Source organism: Chanodichthys erythropterus, chromosome 3 (genome assembly GCF_024489055.1).
Source record: "Chanodichthys erythropterus isolate Z2021 chromosome 3, ASM2448905v1, whole genome shotgun sequence".
Taxonomy (NCBI): domain Eukaryota; kingdom Metazoa; phylum Chordata; class Actinopteri; order Cypriniformes; family Xenocyprididae; genus Chanodichthys; species Chanodichthys erythropterus.
In genome coordinates this window covers 2,834,114-2,846,604 of record NC_090223.1, presented here as the reverse complement: position 1 = coordinate 2,846,604, position 12,491 = coordinate 2,834,114, and the positions used below count along the sequence as shown (strand labels likewise).

Here is a 12,491-nt window from a genome sequence, read left to right as displayed (position 1 = left end):
TTAGTAATTATTTATAATTTGTCATAGTTACCTATTAGTTCTTAATGATGCCAATCTCATTCTCTAATTATTGATTAGCTAATAAGGAACTATCTTCTAAATGTGATATTACTTACTGACTAGTTAAGCTTGTTTCTATATTAGTTAATAGAAGTAGCTGAAGTGTTAATGTAGTATTACTCATTAGTCCTGCATTGCTTCCTGCATAGTTACTTATTAATGACGGACCATTATTCTAAAGTGTTATTAATCAAATATTCATATTCATACATTCTATAACAAAACCTTTTGTTTAGACAAAAAAATCAAGAAGGTCTATATTTTAAAGCTCTTTCTAACTTGTACTTGGCCTTAAAATAACAGTTCTTGTAATTGTTAACTATAGCATTTGTTACAATAATGATATAATTACAGGTAAGACCATTTTTTCTTTCTTTCTTTTTATAGCATTTGTTATGAAAACTAGCAACACAGTTTAGAAACTATAGATACAACATGCCACAGCTGTAATATAAATCTTTAGTGAAACATCTATTATAAATTCTACAACTAATCAAAATTTGCCACAATAAATACAATAGATTGTGATAAATTCTGGTCTTCATGAGTTTAAAAAGCTTGCAGGATGATGTTTTCCCCTCTTTTCATCAGTCATTTTAGTGGCTGTTTTAGATCTTGTTTGAATTTCTCCGTAGTGTTTTACTATCCTCAATAGAATCCAAACGGGTCGCACATTTTATCATCAGCGTCACATAGGAACGGGTCATGCAAATATTAACACTTTTGGAGCGCGCTGGTGAACGGGCCTACAGTGATTCGCGCACCACTCATGCAATATTAAACAATTGAGCTTCAGTCACAGTCATATTGTGCAGACAATTGATCAGTTCAGTTTGTACAGCTTATAAAAGCTCCGAACATGTGATGTATACAATTGATTAATTAATAGTCTGATTCTACGTTTTGGTGTGTGGGTGCTCAGAGTACTGGCAACATGTGACAAATGCCGGTACTGTGTACCAGTGCGTACCGGTGGCCCACTTCGAGCACTAACTGTCACTACTAATAAAACCGATCTCTGGGGGGCCCAAAAGTGCATGGGCCCTTAGAATCGTCCTAACTTTCCCCCCTCAGACCTGAGTTTCAGTAGCCAATAACTAAATCAGCATAATATCATCTCAAAAATATTGCAAGAATTAGATGCTTTGTCTCCAGTCAAGACTTGAGAGAAACTTGTTCATGCTTTCATCACCAGCAGGGTGGATTATTGTAATGGGCTCCTCACTGGTCTTCCCAAAAAGACCATAAGACAGCTGCAGCTCGTACAGAACGCTGCTGCCAGGATTCTGAGCAGAACCCGAAAACATGAACACATCACACCAGTCCTCAGGTCCTTGCACTGGCTTCCAGTTGCATTTAGAATTGATTTTAAAGTACTGTTACTTGTTTATAAATCACTCAATGGCCTAGGACCTCAATACATTGCAGATATGCTCATAGAATATAAACCTAACAGATCACTCAGATCATCAGGATCAAGTCATTTAGAAATACCAAGGGTTCACTCAAAGCAAGGAGAGTCTTCTTTTAACTGTTATGCCAGCCGCAGCTGGAACCAGCTTCCAGAAGAGATCAGGTGTGCTCCAACAGTAGCCACATTCAAATCCAGACTCAAAACACATCTTTTTATCTATGCATTTGCTGATTGAGCACTGCGCTATGTCCAAACTGATTGCATTTTATTTTATACGTATTATCTCTTTATTCTTTTAATCACTTTTCCTGTTTTTATTTCATTTTTAATGTATTTTATATCTTTTATGTATCATCTTGTTATTTCTGACTTTTAATGCATTTTAAAATTTGCTGTCTGGTTTAAAGAGCTGGGAGAATTAGGAAGCATTTGTGATTAGGTTAAAATTTGGATAAGGGGACAAACCATGGGGAAATTTAAGCTGTAGTGCATGGTTAAGATATCTCTGGATTACAGTTAGGACACTTTCCAAAGGGGAAATTTGAACTGTGTTGCATAGATAAGATATCTCCGGAAGGGGGATTAGGGCTGTGTGGCACAGTTTGAGGTGTCTTGGCAAAAGGGGAGATTGAAACTTTGGGTAACGCTTTAGATTACAGCCCGGAAAGTACTGCGTAATTACAACGAATTTACAGCGTAACTATCTGTAATTATTTTGTACCTATAAAGAACCTATATGTAGATATAGGGTAACAATACATAAAGTTTGGTTAATAAAAAGGTAACAACCAATAAAAATTAAAAATAATTATACTGTAATTATTTTTTAAATAAGGGTTAACTATTTTAATGTTATTGTAATGACGGGTCGGCAGAGTGTGGATCCATTTGCAGATTTTTATTAAAGATCAACAAAGCAAACAGGGCAAAGACAGAGGCATAAACGGGGACAGGCAATGGTCGTGGCAGGCAGCAGACAGACAGAGTCAAGGGACAGGCAGAGTTCAGGGCAGGCGGCAAAACAAACAAAGTCCAGGAAGCAGGCAGAGATCAGGGCAGGTGGCAATGGGTCACAAGAGATAAACAGTCCAAACGATAACAGATAGCAGTCCACGGGGAAAAACGCTCAGTAATGATCACCTCGGCAAAGCAAGACTTCACGGCACATGTGTGTGTGTGTTAAATAGTGTGAGTGTGATGTGTCGCAGGTGTGTGCGCAATCAGTCCCAGGAATGAGGGCCCACGGGAGTTGTAGTCCGAATGGTAACTGTTCAATATTCCGGAGATGGCTCCCTCCGGTGGTCCGGAGGAGGGACCGAGGGAGCCACATTCGTGACAGTTATGTGGTATATGTTAAACAACATTGGAAATTACGAATAGTTATACTGTACGTATTTTATAACTAAGGGCTAAATATTGTAATATAACGTGGTATGTATGACCTAATATGCTAACAACATGGAAAATTACACATAATTATACAGTAACAATTTTATAACTAACAGCTAGCTATTCTAATATTATTACCTAATATGCTAAACATGGACAAATCACAAATAATTATACTGTAACTATTTTATAACTAAAGGATATTCTAATATTACATGTTATGTATGACCTTGGGGGCTATGACTAATATTCACAGAATATTATCGAAGTATTGATCTGATGAAAACACAACTGAATTGAGCTGAATAATTACCCTCTTGAGTTGCTTTATAGCTGATAAGCTTTTTTAATAATTTATTCTTCTTGAAACATTTTTTTTTCTGTTGTGAAGCTGATTTGAAACAAATTGTAGCCTATATAAAGCGCTATAAATGTGATTTGACTTCTTTAGACAATGTGGTACATATCACTAAAGAATACATGTGGGTTTTTGTGATGATTTTTAGAAATGTAAATCAAGGCTTATTACCTGATAAAAGTGTTACAGATAATTGTTGTTTAAATGGCATTGTAGTCCATCGAGGTGCAGTGCAGTGGAACATAAGCTTTCCTCTTTCCAGCTATTCCCCGAAAATAAAATATAACATAATACAACACCTGCATTTTACTACATACAGTACCCTATAATTTATATATTTTGCTAGAAAAAGGCTCCTGACTCAGTTTCGTCATCTTGTTCCACCCTCTTGTTCCACGTAGTTACAGGGTAAGTACATCACCTGCGGGCCGTGAATTAAAGTGGTGCTTGTTACCCTCTTGTTCCACGTAGTTACAGAGTAAGTACATCATTAAACCATTTTAATTATGTTGGAACAGATAAACTTAACTTCAGCAAAAGTTAAAGAATGAACTGAATTACAAATTGTAAAAGCACATTAAAAAGACTTTAATTGAACCCAATAATCCAAGTTTATTTTTAAAAAAAAAAAGATTTAACAGAACTATAACATACTAACAATTTTTAAAAAACAAGAAACTGTAAAAAGTAAAGAACATCAATTAGCTTGTTTGCTGCCTTTATTTTTTAAATTTTCAGTTTCAGCTGGGGGCAGGATGAAACAAAGAGCAGCAAATTGTTTGCATATGACTGCAAGGTTGTCTCTGCAGTATAGGGAGGCCACATCTTCCTTGTGCAATTTTGACCTGTAATCAGAGAGAAATATATATTTAGCAAGATGTCAATCAATGTTTTGCACTAGTACAATACTTACTTGTATGGGGTAACAGATAATAAATAATTTTGTGTGAGGGAGGGAGTGGCAGTGCAGTATTACTATGGCAGCTTTGGAATTCCATTGTCTTTCATCAGTTATTTTGTACATGGGTAGTAACATTTGTTTGAGTCCTCCAAACACTCTCGGAGTGGTTCAGTGTGTATATGTGAACAAACCAAGTGATCTCAGACCTCAGGACTCAAAAGCGAACCTTACCCAGACCATAGGTGGTCTGAGTATGGTTCAACGTGACATACTCTGCAACATGGAGGTGGCAGTGAGAGAAGCCGCATATTAAGGGTGTGTCTCAATCAGCTCTCTAGTTCAGCAAGTGCTAAACAACCGATCAGCTGTGGCCCTTCCGTAACAAAACATCAAAATCTCAGCCGAACAGCTGATCATAGCTGTACAGGGTCAGTTTTTATATCTTATCTCCATAAATATATCTAGTAGTAAAGCTAATGCAAGGGCTAGAAATCATATTATCCTTTGCTGAAACTTCCTGATCCTCTACACAATAATTAAACATAGTAAAGGAAGGGTTGCCAGATTTGCATAATATATACCAACAGCCTATACCAAAATATTATCATTGGTGGAATATTAAAGGATTAGTCCACTTTCAAATAATCTCTGATAATTTACTCACCCCCATGTCATCCAAGATGTTCATGTCTTTCTTTCTTCAGTTGAAAAGAAATTAAGTTTTTTGATGAAAACATATGGGGATTTTTCTCCATATAATGGACTTCATTGGACTCCAAACGGCTGAAGGTCTAAATGACAGTTTCAGTGCAGCTTCAAAGGGCTTTAAACAATACCAGACGATACCAGATGATGAATAAGGGTCTTACCTAGTGAAACGATCGGTCATTTAAAAAAATATATAAAAAAATTGTTTTATAAGCACAAATGCTCCCCTTGCTCTGTTCTGCGATGGGCGTTTGTGGCGTCACATAATACGCAATTACGTTGAAAAGGTCACGCTTGACATAGGCGGAAGTACCGAGTCAGTGTTTACAAGTTGAACATGCAAATACTAAGCCTGCATCTCAATGTGCATACTATGCATCCTAAATAATATGTGACATTAGTAATATTCAATACTATTTAGGTTGGATGGGGTGGATAGTATGCACATTGGGATGCAGAGTAGGTCAAATGCTGTTTACAAAAAAAGGTAACGATGTCGGGCGATTTTGAACTTCGAGAAGAAGATTTTGCCCTGCCCTACATTTTTGGACTGGAATACATAGAGGAAAAAATTAGGCAGATGGAAGAGACTGCTGCAATGACACACCTCTCAAGCATCGGGCAGACGAAGATCTAACGAGACGTGGTGGTGCCCGTCTATGAGTGGTGCACATGTGGCAAATGCCAACAAGTGCCAACAGAGGAAGAATCTCAATGCTGCCACGACTGGACCATTTCAATCCCGCCATTAAAATCAGTCGGTGAGTCCCTGTTTCCATCTTGCTGCATTAAACTATTTTGTTCACTTGAGTACTTACAATATCCTAAATGTTTCCAACAATTTGTAAATCGTAAGAAAATTGCAATTTTAACCAAGGCTCCGGGACGTGTGAGGAGTCGCCTGTCAATTGCGTCATACCCGCGTTACTCTCGGTTTACGCTTTTATTTTGTAGAAACCATGGAAACACCAAAGACGCTTTAATATTTACATGTTTTAATAGGCAAGGGGACATTGGTTTGGTTATGTTTATAGACAGAAAACGAATTATTGTTATATAGCTCAGTCTTATTGTTTAAATATAATTTTCTTGATGTTTTGCGAGTACCATGCTTTACCATGCCTCAGAGAAAAACACTATTTTGTGAAGTAGCTAACATAGCATAATCAGATGCAGCTTTATTATTAGTAACAGTAATGCAGCATTTTCTCCATCATACAATATGTTTTAAAATGAATTGCATGCCATTTATCAGCACAAGCCATCCAGCATTTAATATGATATTGTAAAATCGATCTTACTGCAGTGTGCAACAGTGTCTCACAGCAGCCGCCGAGCGAACGCACAGAGTAACGTTATAACATCATTTTCAACACTCTCAAATGTATCTAATATGATAAACAGAGCTGCGTTTCCTCATACTCATGACCGGAAAAGCGGAAGCTGTGTCATAATAAAGTCCCGCTGCTTGTGATGCGTATGTTGCACAATTTTGAAAAGGCCTCTAGCGGACAAAATTATTACATATTGTACCTTTAAGTAAAATATTATTATGATCACAGGTTTTGACATCCCCTCAAAAGATCTGTAGGGCAGTAGATATACAGTGAATGTAATGTCAGTGAATGTGTTGGAAGTTGAAGAATGAGTAAGTTAGGCTGCACGCAAATATCAGCATACTAGAACTAGTGACTACTGTTACACATGTTTGAACTGGACACAACCATCTTTGTGTCATGCTGAACAGCTTGTCTACACTGAACATGACAGGCCATTTCTCCTTCATAAAAGAAGTAGCGAAAGAGCTTGGAGTATACTTAACACAAGAAAAAAATAATTTACAATGATTATGATGGCCCTAAATGTTTCAGTGCAGGACGACTGTTTGTACCCATTTACTTATTGTATCACTGTTGTACTTTGGTAACAAACCAATAGGCTATTCTATTATCAAACCAAAAATTTAACTCAATGTTATTGCATATCTGGTTTGATATGGACTTAGAGACTGCTTCAGGGTCAACAGGAAGAGACAGAGAAACTCAGCTTTTATTGAAGAAAAAAAGAGAGAACGAGGAGATTAGCCACATACACATACAGTTACAATCAGTTTCTGGACTAAAGAGTGTGTTTTTATTCATATATATTGCAGAACAGCAAGACTCCTGGGATTCCATCAGTTCCTCAGAAGATAAAGAAGAAGAAAATGAAGAAGCCAAGCAAGAGAGACAAAAAAGGGGGAAAAATAATGATACTTTGTTGTCATGTTAACATCATTAAAATAATAATTGATCATCTTTTTTCAATAAGTTGTTTAATTTATATTACTATTATTGTTATTCATAATTATTACTGTTATTAAAATAATATTAAAATAAATGTTTTGACATAAAGGATATGCCATTATGTGTATGTATATTTGTTGCACCTACGTACTCTGTAACTACGTGGAACAAGAGGGTAACAAGCACCACTTTAATTCACGGCCCGCAGGTGATGTACTTACTCTGTAACTACGTGGAACAAGAGGGTGGAACAAGATGACGAAACTGAGTCAGGAGCCTTTTTCTAGCAAAATATATAAATTATAGGGTACTGTATGTAGTAAAATGCAGGTGTTGTATTATGTTATATTTTATTTTCGGGGAATAGCTGGAAAGAGGAAAGCTTATGTTCCACTGCACTGCACCTCGATGGACTACAATGCCATTTAAACAACAATTATCTGTAACACTTTTATCAGGTAATAAGCCTTGATTTACATTTCTAAAAATCATCACAAAAACCCACATGTATTCTTTAGTGATATGTACCACATTGTCTAAAGAAGTCAAATCACATTTATAGCGCTTTATATAGGCTACAATTTGTTTCAAATCAGCTTCACAACAGAAAAAAAAATGTTTCAAGAAGAATAAATTATTAAAAAAGCTTATCAGCTATAAAGCAACTCAAGAGGGTAATTATTCAGCTCAATTCAGTTGTGTTTTCATCAGATCAATACTTCGATAATATTCTGTGAATATTAGTCATAGCCCCCAAGGTCATACATAACATGTAATATTAGAATATCCTTTAGTTATAAAATAGTTACAGTATAATTATTTGTGATTTGTCCATGTTTAGCATATTAGAATAGCTAGCTGTTAATAGAATAGTTACAGTATAATTATTTGTGATTTGTCCATGTTTAGCATATTAGGTAATAATATTAGAATAGCTAGCTGTTAGTTATAAAATTGTTACTGTATAATTATGTGTAATTTTCCATGTTGTTAGCATATTAGGTCATACATACCACGTTATATTACAATATTTAGCCCTTAGTTATAAAATACGTACAGTATAACTATTTGTTATTTCCAATGTTGTTTAGCATATACCACATAACATTAAAATAGTTAACCCTTATTTAAAAAATAATTACAGTATAATTATTTTTAATTTTTATTAGTTGTTACCTTTTTATTAACCAAACTTTATGTATTGTTACCCTATATCTACATATAGGTTCTTTATAGGTACAAAATAATTACAAAATAATTACAGATAGTTACGCTGTAAATTCGTTGTAATTACGCAGTACTTTCCGGGCTTTAATCTAAAGCATTACCAAACTTTGTTCAGCAGTTTAAAGTGCCTTAACAGGTTGCTAGAGAGCGGTCCTGTCATGTGAGGTTTAGATCCACTCTGATGGACAACAACAACAAAACTCCATAAGACTTCCTAGCTCTTCCAGATAGCAAAATTCTCTGTTTTTACTGTTATTCCTTATGTTTTATTTTTATCATTCTTATTTTTATCATCACTTCTTTATGTAAAGCACTTTGAATTACCATTGTGTATGAAATGTGCTATACAAATAAAATTGCCTTGCCTTGCCTTGCCCTTACCGAGCAGCGTAGTTAGGATTGGAGGGTGAGTTTTGGAGGCGGAGCAATGAAGAGAGGGGTGGGTTTGTTTGGGCTGATTTCAAATATCAACAATGTCCAACAGCTTAGTTCAAATACTGCTCCTTTAATGTGTCGTGACAGATCGCTGCGTTTCAGTTCAAGCGGCACATGAACCGATCATCTCCTCCTACTAGTAATAAACATGAATTAACATCAGTACACACCGTTTTTTTAAGTTCACCGACCCCTCCCTCATTAAAACCTGCGTTCAGTGATAAAGCGCTCTTCTGTGTGGATTGCGCACAAGCGCCAAGAGAGCACAGTTGCATCCCACTGATAACAGCGGCAACATCAACGAACGCTGAGCATGATTTCAAAAACAACACATTCCAGTGCCAGATCACCTCTTATTTATCAAACGAATTAAATGAATGCTTTCCTAGTCAACTGGAGATGTTTCATGTGTATTAGGTACATCCATGCCACAAAATGTTTCAAAAAGTGGTAGGGACAATATCGACCCTGCTGAAAAGTGGTGGGGACGTGTCCCACCTGTAAATTACGCCTATGACTAACTAACTAAATAAATAAAAACAAGCAAGCAAGCAGTGGCCACTTGGACAAATATTACAGTATCTAGAAGTTGGTTAGTTTTCCTAATAAAGCCTAATTAAAACAGTATTTTCTTTTTCGTTTTGATTTCATTTTGGACATTTTTGATACTACAATTAGGCTACATCAGATTGTACACACACACACACACACACACACACACACACACACACACACAATCATAATGTTACATTAATAGCATTACATACCTCTGTCTTGTCTGCAGTTTCTTTAGTCTCACTCTACAAAGCTTTCACTCCTCTAGCATTATATCGCTTGCCCACCCGTTTGCAAAAAATCACGTGACTTAATGAACTCATGAAACAGCCAAGGTTGCTCGATCATGTGCATCTGATGGTTAGCTTTAAGGGAGTTTTCTCCGGCATATCACTTCTTTGACATTCGTTGTATAAAAGCAGGTTCTGACAGAGTTCACTGAAAATATAAGGGTTGAATAAGAATAACAGCAATAGAAAGAATAGTAAAGAAAAGAGTTAACAACTAATTGATATCATGAATGTAACAATATACATTCTATCTGGTACATTATTGTAATCAAATTTATTTTATTCTTCTACTTTTCATACAAATGTTATTTATTTTATTATTTTTATTTTACAAAGTTATTATCCATGTTTTATTCGGAGTGTCCTGACTGCAGGTTAAGACTCATGTTCACATCAATCATAACTGACCAGACCAGTCTTGGTTCAAGAAAAGAGATGCAAATAAAAACGATTTATTACAATTATTTGTCACTCTTCTATATAGCATTAGCTTTTTCTAAACTTTTTTAAAATTATTTTGTATTCATCAAGTGAAAATCTGCTATGAAAATAGTAAATTAAAGGCACAATAGGGGAGAGTGGGGTAAGATTAGCCAGTGGGTAAATTGACCCACCCCCTGTATCTTGGCAACTGTACCATTTTATTGTCATGTGACCATATATTTTAGAACCACCCATCATTTCTGCCAGACTGTGAAAAAGAGAAGCACATGGGAGGAGTGGAAGTGCAAATTTGTCCAGGGCTAAAACTATTTATGATGACTATTGGTGATTTAGCAATGTATAAAGCCATGCAAGTCATTTAGCTAAATATTATTATGAATTACTAAGCTAGCTAGCTTTTCCTAAAATGGGGCAAAGTCAGCCAAATGCTATGGGGTAAATTGAGCCAGTGTTTTAACTTACCCCGCCATAATGCATTGAATTTAAGTTAAATCTGAAGTATAAACTGGTGTCATTTCAATGTAATATTACGCAACTGGTTTAATTTATCTTTATTTTCGAGTTTATTTGATAGGAATAATGTACAAGTACACCAAATCCTTCTCTGATACGAACCAGAGGATGTTTAATCACATATATCTTTCCACCTGTAGTCTCTAATGGCCTAACATGATCGACATTGCAGAAAAACTACCATGTCAAGAAGCTTTTGACTAAAATGTTTATTAGTTTCAGTGACATTTATTCATTTTATTTAGTTTTTATTTAATTTTACTCAACAAACTCTCTGTTTAGTCTGTTTATGGGAAGGTTGATGTTCAACATATTGTTACAGAAATGCAAACAATTAATGAAATTTCAACTTCATTTGGTTGGTTTTATGTTGTTAAATTTAGCGTTAAAAAATAAATATCTGTAAAATATTTTTAATAAAGAATATTTGTAAAAGGAAATTTGATTATTACATTAGGTTTTAAAATAGGTACATTATCTTTAAAATTTCACATGGGTTTGATTCAGATTCAGTTAGACGGTCAGTTTACACCTAGACGGTGCAGCTTACCCACTGACTTGGATCAACTTACCCCTGACCTGGAGTAAATTGAGCCAGAGGATCACTTTTTTTTAAGAAGCCATATTTTTTGAACCCTTTGTCATAAATGTATTCTGATCATTTAAAATGATAGGAAACATCCTGAAATTACTTTAAATACTTTTATTGTACTTCTGTCTGATTTTAATAATAAGTTAAAAATGGCTCATCTTACCCCACTCTCACCTACGTACGATTTTTGGATTAAAATATCCAAAACCCACTAAAACTGTTATTTTGTTGACTTGTGTAGCCTACTTACATTATACCAGATCTCTCCAAGAATGTTTAAATCCAGAGAAAAAGCAATTTTAACCAGGATACGGAACATGTCTGCATCGCCTACTGATCACATCATACCCATGTTAAATACTGTACCATAGAAACACCAAAATGCTTTAATATGTTATGTTTAATTAGACAGGTGAGCAACTGTGTGGATACATTCATCGACATAAAACTAATCGTTATTTAGCTCAGTACTGTTGGTGTTATAATTTGAATCTCATTTTCTTCATTTACCATGTTTTTACCGTGCCTCAAAACTCTGTCAAGTAGCATAACATAGAATAATCAGATGCAGCTTTACTACTAATACAGCATTTTCTCCATCATATGTTTTAAAATTAATTGCAATTATATCATTTTCAACACACTCGCATTTAATCTAATCTGATAAAACAGGGTCATTCTACAGAAACGTCCACTTTTGGTATGACAAAATGTCTTAAAATGTAATTCTTTTTTTAACATTTAAACTTAGACCACATTATTATATTACACTTTGACTTTATGAATACACATAAATGACAGCTTAATGATGTTTTATTTTTTTTGTACATTTATTTAAAGACTGCATGTACCCATGTTTTTGTCACTGGTGTTACCTTACTTCTCTGGCATTTTTAAACGTTTTTATGAAATATTATTTCTCAATTTTTTCAGCACATACAGTCAGAGTTACAGAAAAATAATGATAATGCAAAAAATAAGGAGATTATGTGTTTTTTTTTTTTATTTTAATCAGGTTAGTTAAAAGTGTGATTGAATGATGATAATCCAATTGCACAACCATGTATTTGCGCAACCCAGTCTCACATGAAAACGTATCCTGACTACGTTGGTCCAAAGTGCAAAACGTAGAGGGGTTACAATAATGGCCCTTAAATTGTATGACTGTTACATTTTTTTTTTGCCTATTGTTTTGCGTCCAAGTCACGTGACTTTAGAGAGCCCGGCTGTGAGAACAAAAAACATGGCGGACGTTTCTCTGCTTTTTAGTGAAAAAAACAATATTTTGAGTTAGTTTCTGCATAAAAATAAGGTTTGATT

The 12,491-nt window shown here is 35.0% G+C and overlaps 1 protein-coding gene across 2 annotated transcripts in view; it reads right to left on the bottom strand.

Annotated features, from left to right (window-relative positions):
* LOC137015277 (uncharacterized) overlaps positions 1–12,491 on the bottom strand; it is a 62,531-nt gene that overhangs the window by 47,704 nt on the left and 2,336 nt on the right. The window contains exon 2 of one of the 2 annotated variants that reach the window (XM_067380131.1): positions 9,545–9,770. The gene's annotated coding sequence lies outside the window, so the exon portion shown is untranslated. Of the gene's footprint in view, positions 1–3,392; positions 3,447–9,544; positions 9,771–12,491 lie in introns of those variants that run through there. The other variant, XM_067380141.1, reaches the window with a different exon arrangement.